Source organism: Amphiura filiformis, chromosome 19 (assembly GCF_039555335.1).
Source record: "Amphiura filiformis chromosome 19, Afil_fr2py, whole genome shotgun sequence".
NCBI lineage: Eukaryota > Metazoa > Echinodermata > Ophiuroidea > Amphilepidida > Amphiuridae > Amphiura > Amphiura filiformis.
The window spans coordinates 26,423,683-26,440,937 of NC_092646.1; positions in this window are offsets into that span (position 1 = coordinate 26,423,683).

Below are 17,255 nucleotides of genomic sequence, written 5' to 3' on the forward strand. Positions count from 1 at the left end.
GATGTTTAAACATCTCGGGATTCCAAGATTTAACTTCTGCTAAAACTGAAGGAATGTCCTCTTAGTGTGAGAATACCCTGTCTGTTGTATACAGTGTGCTTGATGCTTTTGTAAGCAGCCAGCAGGGATTCCCAAGTTAGATTAGGGAAGTGACACCCTGGTCAGACCATGGTCAGACACATGAACCCTCAGGCCCCTCTGTAGTCAAAACCAGCATGCTCAGTGCATGAATAGATTGACATCCAAGAATGACATGGCAATTCAGAAAAAAACAATGATCTATATTAAGCAAATAGGCGTATATAAACCGTAGCATTTATATTCAATTGGGTAAGGTTTCATGGAGCAAAAGTAAATGGTAAAGTAATTTTTTAAAAAGGAAGAAAGAAGAGAAAAAGGCAGAAGCCTTGAATCAAGGCTAGATTCGCCAATACACTGAATTAAATGTCAGTTTTATTTTATTTTACCTCATATACGTATATCTGATAGTTAAAACTAACATTTTGTGAAAAAGAAATAACAATCGTTAACCAGAAAATCTAAAAATATTGCTGAAAACTGATTTTACAATTTAGCCAATCAGAATCGCCAATACACGGAATAAAATGGCGATTTTATTTCACTTCACTTCGTTTGATGTGATAGTTAAAACTAACATTTTTGTGAAAAAGAAATAACAGTTATTATTTTGCAAATTTTACAATATTGGCTTAATGGCCTAATTTTTAGCATTACGTTTCACTACCTGGAGAGAATTAATCAAAAGAACTATCAAAACTTGAATTCCCTCCTGCGGTTTGTATAGATCTGTCAATGTGCTGACCAGATTACAAGGATGTTATTATAAATAGCTAGAGGCAGTATATAACTCCAATGGGTCAATGAGTTGCATAAAAATGACCCTGTGTGGTATTTGGTTCCCAGGAAGTGAATTTTGCCTGGGGCAATTTGTGGTTAAATGTTGATCCCTCACTACAAGAGTTATTACCATCAATTTAGTTGAAAAGGAAGTGAGACATGATCAAATCTCTTCAGGTAACAAAACGTAATGGCATTTTTTGCAAGCCATTTTATTTCAAATTCACCCCTCTCATGCATGCGTCTGCTAACAATCGCATATGGCCTCTCTCCCTCTTTTCAGCTCGCCCATACCTGCTCGTTTCCGTCCCCATTTCCATCTCTCCTGCACCATGCGCACATTGTAATTTGATGACGCTCTCGATTCCAGAATATTAAAAATACAGCACTAATTTTTGGAGATTAGCAACAAAATGTAACCCGTTCTGCAAAATAAAACGCAGCTCAATGCTAATCCTTTAGTTGGACTTAACTTACATAAAAAGTCAAATGTTGATATTTGGCCATTTTTTGGAAATAAGTGCGGAAAACACGTGTTTTTGGCCCTGTGACAATCAGGCCGAAAGACTAATTTCAGTTTATGCATTCGGATTTTTTGCAATGGTGCTTCACCATGTTCACATTCTCCTTTCGATTTCTCACCACCAAATAGTATTATATATGGTTGTGCGCCCTTGATGCATTTCTCAGAGAAAGCATTAAAATGAGCAGATATTTTGAGTTATGTAAGCTATCCACCAGTGGAGCTTCTGCGACCCCTACGCAGAACTTCCGATAGTGGATTATCTGCGCACGGTGGACGCAAGGAATCCACAGTCGGATTTTCTGCGCACGTGCACTGAAAATCCCCTCCGTATATAGTTACGGTGGAGTAATTCTGCGCACGGTCGCAAAGAGGAATCCACTGACGGATTTTCGGCGCACGTGCGCTGAAAATCCCCTCCGTATATAGTTACGGTGGAGTAATTCTGCGCACGGTCGCAGGGAATCCACTGACGGATTTTCGGCGCACGTTTTAATCATTAACTTTAATCTATTAAACATTATTAAATGGTAGAAAGTAAAAATATTATTTTAGGGCCTATATGTTTAGAGTCAGTTCTGCGCATCAAGTTTCATGTTTAAAAAACATGCGCAGAAACTCCCTTCCGTATGATAGAGCTCCGGTGGAGTAATTCTGCGCACGGTCGCAGGGAATCCACTGTCAGTTCATGTTTAAAAACCTTGTTTAAAAAAATAACTTAGAAAGTAAGAAATATTATATATATTTTTAGAGTCAGAACGATGGAGTATTTCTGCGCATGGTCGCAGGGAAATCCACAGTCGGACTTTCGGCGCACGTGCGCAGAAACTCCCCTCCGTATTATAGCTCCGGTGGAGTAATTCTGCGCACGGTCGCAGAGAATCCACTGACGGATTTTCAGCGCACGATTTAATCATCTCATGAATTGTTATGATTTAACATTATTAAATGGTAGAAAGTAAAAATATTATTTTAGGGCCTATATATGTTTTATCACTTATTAAACATTCTAGGGTAGGCAAATATTAAATCATATTAAGAATTCAAGAAAAACGTGAGCCGAAAATCCGTCAGTGGATTCCCTGCGACCGTGCGCAGAAATACTCCACCGGCGCCTATATACGGAAGGGAGTTTCAGCGCACGTGCGCCGAAAATCCGTCAGTGGATTCCCTGCGACCGTGCGCAGAAATACTCCACCGGCGCCTATATACGGAGGGGAGTTTCTGCGCACATGCGCCGAAAATCCGTCAGTGGATTCCCTGCGACCGTGCGCAGAAATACTCCACCGGCGCCTATATACAGAGGGGAGTTTCAGCGCACGTGCGCCGAAAATCCGACTGTGGATTCCCTGCGACCGTGCGCAGAAATACTCCACCGGCGCCTATATACGGAAGGGAGTTTCAGCGCACGTGCGCCAAAAATCCGTCAGTGGATTCCCTGCGACCGAGCGCAGAAATACTCCACCGGCGCCTATATACGGAGGGGAGTTTTAGCGCCCGTGCGCCGAAAATCCGACTGTGAATTCCCTGCGTCCACCGTGCGCAGTTAATCCACTAACGGAAGTTCTGCGTAGGGGTCGCAGAAGCTCCACTGGTGGATCATGTACATACATGGATATTTGCATGATTTTGGCTAAATTTGGATCGGTCATGATTAGTATTATCAACTCCTGCAAATGTAGGGCCTACCAAATAGGCCTATGGGAGAGATTGAGTATTTTTTAATGATTGTGAGCAGCCTTTTCTATACAGAAACACTGGCATGGTTTTGCATGTAAATTAGACATCTTACGATATCGAGGGTCAGTCGTAATGACGGTCAACCTAATTTTTTCCCAGGCTGAGGGACTAAGAACTGAGTCGCTCTTACCAAGAAAAAATGACGTTTTCTTGAGGCAAATTTAGTACATATTTCTATGGGGATTTATTTGGTGGTGTGAGATCTTTATAATCAATCACTATAAAGTAAAGACAACATAGGAATACGCATTTGATCTTTTTAGCCTCGACGCATGATTTTGAATGCTCGACTTATGCCAAGTCTGTAACTTGAGTGACAGTTATTGTCAGAAAACATACAGAATAAAGGGATTTTGTTTTTGGCTCTTTTTCCCAAAACAATTGATTGAACATGGAATTTTAACTTTTATTCCCAGTTAGATCGAGCTAAAGGATTTAGGATTGAGCTCGGTTTTCATCCTGAGACTACATGTTTTATCTGGTAAAACAGGATGATATTTGTGTAATTCCAAAAAAATAATGCTGTATCTGGAAACAGGAGTAGTCATCGTTAGGCCGTATCAAATTAATGTTTTGGTTCTCGTCCCTTCCCTCCTTAATTTCTGGGATTTGCCCATTTTGTTTAGATTTTGAATTTTTTTAAGAATTAAGAATGATTTATGAAAACTTCATAGGCCTACATATAAAATAAGTTTAGTAGAGAACAAGGATCACTGCATTTTATAAGGGGTTTATCCCTCAGAATCTCACATTTGAAAAAAAAGGGGGGCTCATCCTTTCCTCAAGTACTGTTGGAAAAGACCGAAAAGTACTGACAATGCTCATTTATGAGTCATTTTACATTTTTTTAAAAACTCACCCCTCAGGAGGAGATTGGGGGCGCTATTATGCTGCCGACAGGAATTTTATTTTGCTCCGTTGATGAACTGTTTTATGTGCAATTTTTCACCGTTTTAGATATCGTCTAACTTTATGTGTAAGCTGTTGTTATACTACTTAAACTTGTGACTAGTGTGATGGTGCTGTTCGTCGTTTTCTTTATCGATTTGTGCAATATTCAAGACTGGTAAGAACTTTAAGCTTTACGAGTGCAATAACAAGACTGCTGAATTCATCGCCGCTGCTGATGGGTTACAGGCTGTCTGTAACATTATGACACGTATTCAATATACAATTCAAAAACTGATGTCCATTGGTAGAAATATGCAAGATAACAATAATAAACCTTTCCATAAAGATAAATGGAATCACTTTAAGGAACTTGGCATTGCTAAGACAACCCGGCGTGGGTGCAGTGCTGGTAAATACAAGCAAAGACCAATCCAAACTGTGGTCTCGAACCGTAGACATGATCATGATGTTCATAAACCTCTAGATTCCTGTAGGCCCAAGTGCCTACGCAGCTTACCTAAATCATTAGTGCCCCCAACAAAAAGAGAATCTAGTTTCCTGCCACGAATCTTTCTTACAAACGCACGTTCAGTTCTTAAAAAGACCGATGAACTTGAGCAAGCAATGAAGCATGACCATGCTGATTTGGCAGTCGTCACCGAGTCATGGGTTACACTTGACACGGCACCTGAACAATACACCCTTGAGAACTATAATGCATTTAGCAATTGCCGAGTTGACCGTCGTGGTGGAGGTCTTTTGATTTACGTTCGTGATAACATTAAAGCTGAGTTAATGGAAGATGCTAATGACATGGTTCCAGCTGAATTGGAGGTTACATGGCTGCTAGTTTCACATCCCAAGCTGCCCAGGAGAGCACCATATTTGGTTGTTGGAGCTGTATATATTCCTCCAGACTCGCCACATCAAGATTTGTTGGTTTCACACTTAATTGAGACAGTAGATTTTGTACGCACTAGTAAGCCCCAAGCTGGTGTAGTCATTTTAGGAGACTTTAATAGAACAAATATTAAGTCATTATGTCTGGGAAACAAGCTTACACAAGTTGTCGATTTACCAACAAGAGAGGGTGCTATTTTAGATCTGATCATTTCTGACTTTTCGGAGTTGTACAAGCGCCCGAGTGTTAGATCTCCCATTGGTCGAAGCGACCACAACTGTGTCAGCTGGTTTCCCATTCAGTCTAAACCTATCAATACTATACAGTCAAGGACAATCCAACCAATTAAGGACTCTAATCTCAGAGCTTTCGGTCTGTGGATACAGAACCAGACCTGGACTGAAGTGTATGACATAAATGATGTTCAATCCAAGGCAAATGCCTTCTATCACATTCTAAGTGGGGGCATTGACGCATTCCTTCCATCCAAGACTGTCAAGTTACACTCTCGTGACAAACCTTGGATGACGGATCGTGTTAAGGCCCTCATTGGTCTGAGACAGAAGGCTTTTGCTGATGGAAACAAGTATGCTAGAAATAAGCTCAGAAATAAAGTGATCCGAGAAATTCGGAAAGCAAAAGTTTCTCACAACATCAACAAGATCAGAAAGTAACAAAAACTTGAACCAGGTAAATGGCACAGGGAGATTCGTAACCTTGCCAACATGAATAAGGTCGAGAACACTATTCATGTCCCCAACATTGATCCTACAAATTATGTAGCGGTTGCCAATGAAATTAATATCCACTTAGCCAGTTTCTCTCAGTCTCAAACAGCACTCAAGCTGGATGATCTTCCTGCATACTTGCCCAGTAAAGATCCACCCCCTATCATTCAACCCTGGGATATTTATGGTGATCTTAAGAAATTATCAGCTTCAAAAGCAGGAGGTCCGGATAATGTTCCACCAAGAGTTCTGAAAGAATTTGCCTATGAACTCAGTAGGCCTGTTGCAGATATTATCAATTCTTCTCTCAGGCAAGGTAAAGTACCCTCTCAGTGGAAGGAAGCTAATGTAGTGCCTATTCCAAAGCAAACCCCCCTTCCATTGACAAACTTAGGCCAATTTCTCTTACAGCTGGTCTTGCCAAGGTTGCTGAAGGTCGTGTAGCCAAATGGGTCCTTGATGCTATTCAGCCCCACATTGATCACCGACAATATGGTAATCAGAAAGGAATGTCAACCACCCACTGCCTCATTGATGTTTACCATCATATGGTTTCTGGAGCTGAAAAGGCTGGTAATGTTAGCACTCTTGTCCTTACGGACTATACCAAAGCCTTCGACATGATAGACCACAGAATTGCTGTCATCAATTTGTTGAAGATGGGCGTCTCCCCTGCAATTGTGGAGTGGGTGATTGACTTCCTTTCCTCCCGTAAACAAAGGGTTAAGTACAAGCAAACCTTTTCTGAATGGGTTACTCTCTCTGGAGGTGTTCCACAAGGTACCAACATGGGACCTATTACCTTTCTTGCCATGATCAACTATGCATTGAATGATGTCCAGCATACAAACAGAGTCTGGAAATACGTTGATGACCTGACAATAGGTGAAAATCGGGCATATAGTGATGATAGTGCAATCCAAGAGAATCTTGATGCCCTGAATGAGTGGTCTAAGAGCAATAAATTGAAGTTGAACCCTTCAAAATGTCAGGCCATGCAAGTTTATTTTGGTAAGAAGGCTACCCCACATGTTGATCTGTCCATTGATGATCATAAATTAGCTGTTGTTGAGAAGGTTAAACTCCTGGGTGTTATGATCCAAAACAATTTATGTTGGGATGAACAAGTTGATTCAATGTATGCGAAGGCCAATCGTATTACTCATAATCAGGTGGCCCAGCTTGAGAAAATTCAGAGACGTGTTTGCAAATACATCCTTGGTAGAAAGTATACTACCTATGCAGATTCCTTAGCTACCCTTGAACTTCATTCGTTGTCTGAGAGGAGACAAAACATCTGCAAGGAATTTGCCCTGAAAGCAAGCACGTCTGTGAGGTTCTCACACTGGTTTCCACCTAGTAAGTATCACTCCCACATGACTCTTAGAAGACAACCAAAATTTGACTCTTTTAGATGTAGGACCAACAGATTTCAAAATAGTCCCCTACCATTTCTCACCAACATCCTAAAAGCAATGTAATTTGCTTTTATTGCCAGTCATTTTTTTATATTGTTCCAAATCCAGTCAAGTGCAATTATAATGTGTTCTTATTTATTTGTATGTTTTTAATGTTTGAGTGTTTTAATTATAAATGTATGTATTTTTCATAATGCTATTTTTAATGTAAATGTCATGCAATTCAGCCGTTGGCTGCTATGTGATTTATAATAAAATATACAATATATACAATCAATTCATGAAAATCCTCTGGACGAGAACCAAAACATTATACGGCCTTAAAACCTTAATGTACCGGTACGATTTCCGTCAAATTTTAACTTGCGACTTAATGACTGCAGATTTTTAATGTTTTGTATATAACCTACTGGTTTTTTTTTAATTTTTGCGGTGACTTTATTAAATCTGTAATTTTAAAGTTTTGTATATGTAATTTTTAGACTTAGTGGCTCTTGATAATTCATTTTTTTTAATAATGTGGAATAAATACATAGTACTTGGATATACCTTTTTTAAAAAAATCCTAGTGTTAAAATTAGGCATAACATTTCGTATTTTACGGTAAGATTTTTGATTCTTACAGACCTGAACTTCGCCCATGAGCTGTTTTTTGTTGTTTTTTTTTTTTTTTTTTGTGGTTTAGGGTATACACAGACCAGAAACCTATATCGCCGCTGGGCAGGAAAAACCTCATAATGTAATTCCAAAGGTCAAATGCAAAACTTCATAAGTAAAAAATGTGGGATAAAAACATAGTGCTTGGATATACCATTTTTTTTAAATCCTTGTGTATTTTACGGTAAAATTTTTTAATTCTTACAAACCTGAACTTCGCCCATGAGTTTTTTAGGGGGTTATAGGCCTACAGACCAGAACCTAAACATGACCTGGGGGGTTAACTATGTACAAAAGTATTGGCAAAATTGATTTGCGGCTAAAATTTCTACGACCATGCGATTTTCACCAAATTTTCTCCTAAATATATATAAAAGGAAATGACTGGCATTTGTTTGTATTGTATGTATTTTTTGTCAGTATTCTTTTTATACTTGTATATATTATTATTGTTTTGTTTTATTTGCAACGAATGAAATGATTTGAATAAAAGCTCGTTTTTCGGGCATAAAATACAAAAAAATGTAAGAAAATGACTATTTCAAACTAAATAACAAGTACTATAAAGTCAATATCTGCTGGAACTATTTTACAAGACTGAAATGAAAATCATGGATTTCGCTGTCGAAAACTATGGTTGGATTCATGGATGGTCGAATAAAAACTTTATCACTAAAATAAGGATGGATCTACGATCTTAAGTCGTTTGGGTTAGGGTTTTAATATTCAGATATTCTAAATAGTAGGAACTTCATCCATGCATGCACTCAAATCGGTTAACCAAATCAATAACATACACTCAGGGGCAGAGCAAGAGCCTCGGGGGGTCCATGGACAAAGCTGGACAAGGAGCGGTGCGAGGCCATTTTAACATCTCCTTTATCAGCCTTTATTTCATTTTCGCTTTTGCTCGGGCTCCTGAACCCTCGGGCCCCTAGACTTCGTCCACCCTGTCCACCCACTTGCTACAGGCCTGCACACGACCTACTTGTATTTTGAGAATGTGTAATGCTCTAGGTACCCATTCGTAGTCCTGATTCTATAGAAATTGTATTACCAAATATTAAAGTTGGGGCCCTTGACCTTAATTACTGTGGCCAAAACGGGCAAAATTTAATGAAAAGACTCATAAATGCAGGCATAAATAGAATATAACCTTGTCAGTTCTATTCTACCGCACCGCACCTTTGAACCTTGCAGAAAACAATTAAAGCAAAAAAAAAAAAAGGGGCTATTTGGCCAAAATAACAGGGTGGCCTTGTCAGCAACTGCTCACTTGCTGACCGCGACTGGGGGCAGGGGCATTCGCCCCTCCCTTTTTAGCAAAGAGAAAAAGAAGGGGAAAGGAGAGAAGAGAAAGGGGGGGAAGGAGAAAAGAGAAGAGAAAAGGAGATAAAAAGTTAAATTGCACGTAATTCAGTAGGCCCATGTTTAAAAACCCGCCCGGTCGGGTCGATCGGAAGTAAGTCCTAGGCATTACTTGAAGGCGGATCCTTGTCCTAAATGAAAATTACTGCGGGCCCGCTGATATATGCAGGGCCCGTCACATTTTGCTATCAAAGTCGGTATCAAGTTTAAGACGGACTCCATGCCAACTTCAACATCGATCCATAGGCATACATCATGCTTTAGTTGAGTTTAGTATTTGAGTCTCAAGTCTTGCGAAATGTCAGTGGACTTGTGCAACATTTAAAATTTTGCAAAGAGAGTTCGGGCCCTTTTTTCTGTTTAAAGCAATGATTTTAATAGTGTAAAAATGATGCACCAAATAGCTTCAATTGGACCTTTATTTCGCAAAAATTTTCAAAACCCCCCTGCGTAGTGGACAGTGCCCATTTTCGCTTCTGCTTTTGACATTTGCCAATTTATGTTTTAAAACACAATAACCGGGAAAAATTGTCAACGAAAGGCTTCATGGAGTCCCGGCATGGACCGCTTATTTCACAAATTCGGCTTTTTCAGACTAAAATTTTACACAATAATAGTGCCAAATGGGCCACCAAATCGTTTCAATTAGGTCTTCATTCTGCAAAAGTTTCTTACTTCTGATTGGGCACATTCCATTCAGAGACCCCCCTAGCCCTGCGTCGCGCAAGCGCAACACGATGACCGCTCTGCTGCCATTTATTACATTTTAGTATACTGAACAATTTCGCCCCCTCACTTTCAATAACATTCCGCGGGCCTGGTACATGATATATTTTGATAAATCGTTCAATACTCTACTGTCAGAGATATCTTATTTATATTTATATTGAGCTATGTGTCAGTTCCTTCTAGTCTGCTCTGTTCTTCTTTAGTGTTCACATTTGACAATATGTGTTTTATGTAGTACAAATAATATTATTACTGTATTTTGACCATTATGTTATATTCCAATCATAGGCAGCAGAAACGGTAGAATGGGGGTACACGCCCCCCCCCCCTATTTTTTCTATTTGGGGACATCCCCTAATAAAAATTCCCTTTAAAGGGAAAGCCAGCTTCAATGCAGAAGATGCCTTGTAATAAGTTTGGGTGGCGGCATTTTTATATGATCACTCTTTTTTATGATCCATCATGTTTCATGACAGTCCACCAAACCATCAATGATGAGAACATGCACACAGAAACAGCAAACCAAACAACTCCTATAACTTCCTGTCAATTAATTACTCCAAATTGTTCTGTCTTTTTGTCTTTTCTGCCTTTTAGGCTACCCTTCGCTCATTATTAATATAAAGAAATGCAGTTTTTAGTTAATTGGCTAAAAACTGCCATCCTACTTGCCTTATACATGCACATTAATTTTATATTAATTCGCAATTTATACTTAATATAGCACATTATAAAATGTATAAAGACTGATATTGTTCAATTATAATAGGCCTACATGCAGCGGCGTAGCCAGCTTTCTTGGTCAGAGGGGGCAAAATAATTTTTTGGGGCACAGACGAAAAACAATTGCAGTTGCATCATACAATACATAATTATACCGGTTTTGTTTTTAGAGAGACTGTACATGTCTTCGAGCTTCCAAAAAAGGCTTTATTGGGTATGTGACGTTGTGCGTGCGTAGCGCGCAAAAAATTGTATTTTACACTATTTTCGCCCATGATCTGGATAAAAAAGGGCTTTATAGTGACAACATGCGCTCGCAGCGCGCAAAGAAATTGTATTTTACACTATTTTGGCGCATGATCGGGATGCCCTTGCCCCTTTTCTTTTCCTTTGCCCTCCAGATTTTCTTTCATTTTTTGTCGGAGGGGCACTTTTTCTTTCATTTTTTGTCAGGGGTGGCACTCTGCCCCCCTTGCCACCCCGCTAGCTACGCTACTGCCTACATGTATATAAATTATACCCATATCAAAAATAGGCCCTAAAATTGCATCGAATTTTTCCCGTTGAAAAGACAAAACTGATGTTTAAGATAAATTATTTCATAAATGACATTTTGAGTCATTTTTATCCATAAGACGATACAGGATATAGGATATTTTTACTTTGACTTTTACGTCCATAAAGGTTTTAATCATGTTATCAATACACTCACATCTCATGCTGTGCTGATCTCCAGGAGGTCTGCTAATGTAAATCTAAGAACGCCTGATAACAAGGATTCTATAATTTTCTTTCGTTGATATGCTGTGGAAACTATTATAGGCCTGGCATGAACTTTTAATGTCATATTTCCTTCAAACCATAACTTTTGAAATTCTTACTCGTTTTCATTCGTTGAAACGGCAAAACATACTTTCTTTTTCTTACAAATCCAATAATAGGTCTATTATATATTTTCACCATAAAAAGTTCCGCAAAGTAATTCAAACCAATGCTAGTACCCCGTAATCTCTTTAGCAAACAAAGAGCGTGTTTCTACAGAGCCAAATACCGCTTTGGAAACGGTATGGAACCGTTAATGAGCGTGTTTCTACAGAGCCAAATACCGCTTTGGAAACGGTATGGAACCGTTAATCACTCCTGTGGAAACAGCCTCCAACGCCTTTTTGCAACGCCTTTTCATCGCCAACGGAAACCTCGTTGGAGTAGGTTTTGCCGTTGACGAAGCGGGTAGATTTTCTGTGGAAACAGACCGAAGCGGTAACTTGCCGATTATTGAGCAAAATCAAACAAAATGGCTGTTAATCAACATGTTAATTGGACAGACGACATGACAAAAACGTTAATATAAACAGCCTGGGCAACATAACAAGTCCAAACTGTTATGTAAAGCCACAATTTATCCGTGATACGGAAAAACAGAAAAACTCACGGAATTCGGGGTTTGCTCACGGAAATTTGTAAATGCTACAAAATAGTGAAAAACTGTGTAAAATGTAAAACTTTCCTCTTGATTTGCAAAATATAACCAAAAAAAGTGATTATTTAGCAATAATCAACCATTAAACAATCCATTCTAGCATTAATTCTAGGCCTACGATGCAATATTCTGGCCATACTACCGTACAAAATACACTTTTAAAACATGTTTGTCATTCAGATTAAACGGTATGAACACGCCAACGGCAAAACCCTGTCTGTGGAAACAGCAGGTTAAACGGTAAGATAACGGTAAGATAGCGTTATCCATTTAGCGGTAACTTAGCGGTGCGCCTGTAGAAACACGCTCTTGTGGAAACAGCCTCCAACGCCTTTTTGCAACGCCTTTTCATCGCCAACGGAAACCTCGTTGGAGTAGGTTTTACCGTTGACGAAGCGGGTAGATTTTCTGTGGAAACAGACCGAAGCGGTAACTTGCCGATTATTGAGCAAAATCAAACAAAATGGCTGTTAATCAACATGTTAATTGGACAGACGACATGACAGAAACGTTAATAACAGCCTGGGCAACATAACAAGTCCAAACTATTATGTAAAGCCACAATTTATCCGTGATACGGAAAAACAGAATAACTCACAGAATTCGGGGTTTGCTCATGGAAATTTGTAAATGCTACAAAATAGACAAAAAACTGTGTAAAATGTAAAACTTTTCTCTTGATTTCCAAAATATAACAAAAAAAAGTGATTATTTAGCAATAATCAACCATTAAACAATCCATTCTAGCATTAATTCTAGGCCTACGATGCAATATTCTGGCCATACTACCGTACAAAATACATTATGTTTGTCATTCAGATTAAACGGTATGAACACGCCAATGGCAAAAACCTGTCTGTGGAAACAGCAGGTTAAACGGTAAGATAACGGTAAGATAGCGTTATCCATTTAGCGGTAACTTAGCGGTGCGCCTGTAGAAACACGCTCATAGACGATCTCCGAATTAGATCATAGCCAGCTAACGCTGGCGAAAATCCTAATTGCTCGCCTCGCGCCGGGAGGCGCGAGTATTAGTGTTTACTTCTGAGCGGAACGTGGAGAATTGAAGAAAAGCCTGTTTTACTTAAATTATATTTACCTTCATTTAAATATTTACAAGATGGTCATGTTTTTTATGTTGGGCACCAATTGCGATGCATGTGTATTTTTCAAGCGAATCACATGTTTTTACAGGTTTGGTACTATAACTTCAAAAGTTTACATTAGAACCCAATTAAAGTAGGGGAGAGCGGGGAGTGTTCGCCCTGGGGGCAGGTTCACCCACCCCTTGTTTCTCAGCACTACGGCTATCGGGGAATTTGGTGATGGCAAAATTAGGTGACATAGGTCATTATAAATTTCTCATATTAGCTACGCGACATATAGGGACGTGTTCATCGAACTACAGCCAAAACAAAAAAATTACACCAAAACGTAATTTTTTCTTGCATTAATAATGTTGTATTATCATTGATTTATAAATACAGATGGTTTTACTGGAAATCTGTATAGGGAACATATGGGATTTGTCAAAGATTTAATGCAGTTATAAACTCCTTATTCGATTGGTATTTTGCATACCCTGAAGAAAATACAAAAATGTGCACAAGGGGCACGTTCGCCCTTTTGGGATGGGGCATGTTCGCCCTTTATCTTCCCCGGGCGGACTTACCCCAAACTGGAGGGCGGACCTGCCCCATCAGCGTATTATGCAAATAATTTATAATTATACCATCAAACAAGGTAAAACTACTGAAAAGCATGTTTTTTTAAAGTTATGTGGTATCAGTATTACTCATACCACCGTTAATGTCCTAATCCATAATCTCCCCGAAGTTGTAAACATGATACGTTTAAGCTCACTTTGGACCCCTACATTTTCCCCTGACCCGACCCCTGCAACAAATAATTAGTAACTCCCCAGAAGAGAATGAATGCCCTGTATACTCTTGCTAAATGTTTGCATTTAATATGTTATTGTTATGCAATGTTTAAACCTTTTTTGTGATTAGGGTGAACTTACCCCACCATATGGGCGAACCTGCCCCAATATGGGGCAAGTTCGCCACTTTGCAAAACTTTTTTGTTTGCTCTATCCTGTTGCTATTGTAAGGCCTATAGTTCTGGGCTTGTGGCCGTATATAGCTAAGACATGGGGCTTTCACATGGGCTAATCAGGACATCCCTATAACCTTAAAATTGACATCGCTAGGCTGGTCAGAAAAAAATAGGGCGAACACTCCCCGCTCTCCCCTATATATTCTGAGAGCATATACTCGGATGATTTCAGAAACGAAACAATGGGAGTCATTATACAGGGTGGCCCATAAAATATACAGGGTGTAACAAGCAAAATAAGGATGAAAATATTAATTCAGTTAGGGGTGTCACCCCCGACGTACATCGATAATGTAAAAATTTGACAAATGTTTAAAATAGCTAACTTAATTGCCCACCCAGTCATATGGAACTTAGGGACCGATCGTTATTTACGGCAGGGGGGGGGGGGAATGGGTGTTTTGGCAAAAATATCGACAAAAATTTCGCGTTCCCCCTCGCGTCCGCTCAAAATTTTCACGTTCCCCTTGTTTTCCCAATTTTCTCCATTTAAAATTTAACAATCCCCCTCCTGGTTCAACTAAAATTTCAGTTTCCCCCCTCAAGACCACAAAAATATTTTGTGTTCCCCCCTAAATTTACCCATTCCCCCCTGCCATAAATAACGATCGCTCCCTTATGGCGGTCAAGTAATTCAAAATGTAGATACAGGGTTGTCAACAATATCTATATTTATATAAATTTCTTCAAAACACACCTTATTTGGCACTGGAAATGCAAATTTTCATGATTGAGGGATGTAACTAGATGTAAACTAAGCTCAACAATCCAGTTTTGAAAGTTTTAACAAAAACGCTTTGTCGAATTCTCTTTAAAAAAAGAGAATTCGACAAAGCGTTTTTGTAAAAATTGACTTTTTGGACCAAAATTGAGTGTGAGGGCGCTCTTTTAGATTTGTCGCAAACCTTCTATGTTTTACTAGTTTTTAGTTTACTAAAGTAAAGAGGATCACAACCAAGGTCTGCTTAAGAAATTTGAGCCTTTTATCATGTTTTGTTTGCCCGTAGCACCCTTTTGAATGTTCCCTACATTAAATCCCTATTCAAATGCATAGAGGTCAATGAACTTTATTAGTGTAGCAACAAATAATTATTAAATTTTAATTGTCTAATTAACAAATACTGAGGCAATGAATGCTAAACATGATATCATTTAGCCGAGATCAAGTACAGAAACAAGTAGAAAATAGAAATCCATCAATAATGTTTATTGAAGATCATGTGGCGGAGGATCACCATTGTACAGCATTGTGATCCTCCACCACATGATCCTCCATCACATGAGCCACCCCTGACTAATTAAACTTAACGAGTTGCAGTAATTAGTACAAATGAAAATCATAAATTTGTGTTTCAGAAATTGAAAGGCCAATGTCTAAGGAACAAAATAGTACTAGACAAGCTCATAATAAACATCAAATAAATAAACGACATGCATGTAAACATGTCTTGATGAGTAAGAATGCAACAGAGCCACCCTTTTTAGGTGCCCAGTATAAACAAGAAATGTCTTTAAAAAAGACAATGCCTCAAGAGATTCCAGCGGGCACCATTTGTTATTAGCTTATAAGATATACTTGAAATGCTAGCTTTAAGCCATCTTGCAATGGTAATAATTCTGTTGTATTTAATGTAGGAATACCTGCATGCCGGGTGGTAGTCCGAATAATCAGTCCCAAAACAAAATAGGCCTAGGCCTAGGCCCTATTCATTTACTGACATGATCGATGGACCCTGCATTTTTCAATACATTGATGCTGTAGCCTTCGTACTGAGGCTACACACAAGGAAACTAGGCTATAATCACGTATCATGAGCCCCGGATGATTATATATACTGTGTAGGAAATACAAAAAAATTGAAATTTGGACACCAGAAACTTAAGGTTGAAAGTCAAAAAGTGTCAATTGGTACACCTTTATACAGCAAAAGTTATCATACAGTGATACTGATAGTAAGATTTTTTCAAATAAAATCTCTTTTCTGTAAAATTGATTGCTGTGCTGAAAAATGTTGCATAATGGGTACTTGCTTTTTTGTACAGGTATTCATTGTAAGGTACCATCAATGATGGTCACAGAATTGGGAAAAATACATTTGCCCAAGTTAAATAATCACCTTTCTAAACAAAACAATTTCAATGTGAAATATCCTACTTGCAGGGTTGTCACCAGGACCAAAAAAAGTACTAAAAAGGCTACTTCGAAATTTGATGATCATACCTAGCATAGGCCTAGGACAGGCCTAGGCAAAACAACCCTTTTTTTTTTTCTAATAATTTCTCCGCAAGCGTCATTTATGTCGACAAATTGTTCACATATCCACAGCAGGGTTGCAAATATACCGTACCATAGGCCTATGTCACTCAGAGTGCGACAATTTGTACAGATAAATTTATCACAACAGGTAATTTGGCCATTCGTCTGCATATTACTAAAAATAACGTCATTTATGTCGACAAATTGTTCGCAAATCCACCGGTTAGTTTTAAGGATATAATAATGGCATAAAATATGACAAATCATCAAAATAAATTTATAATGAATGCTTTTGTGGATATTTGAGTAGTAATATAGCCTTTAGAGACGTCGCCACTTCCGGTTACGGGTCAAAGGTCAAACCAGGTCAAAGGTCAAAGGTCACTTCCGGATCGTGGGTCATGAGGTCACCCGGAAGTGGTCAAAGGTCAACAGGTGTCAAAGGTCAACCGGAAGTGCCGCCATTTTGAAAGGTCAACCGGAAATACCGCCATTTTGAAAAGGTCAACCGGAAATACCGCCATTTTGAAAAGGTCAACCGGAAATGCCGCCATTTTGAATCGAGAAAAAATTTCCAAAAAAAATTCCCCCAAAAAAATTCAAAAAAAAACACAAAAAAAAATTTCAAAAAAAAATTTCAAAAAAAAAAATTCAAAAAAATTTTCAAAAAAATTTCAAAAAATTTTCCAAAAAAATTTTCTCATGTATATTCGCGAGCTAGCTCATGCATATATAAATATTAATGAGGGGGCGTGGCTAATTAGCATATCTGAATATTAATGAGGGGCATTTCCGGTTAACCTTTTCAAAATGGCTGTATTTCCGGTTGACCTTTGACCCGGACAGGACCTCGTGACCTTTGAC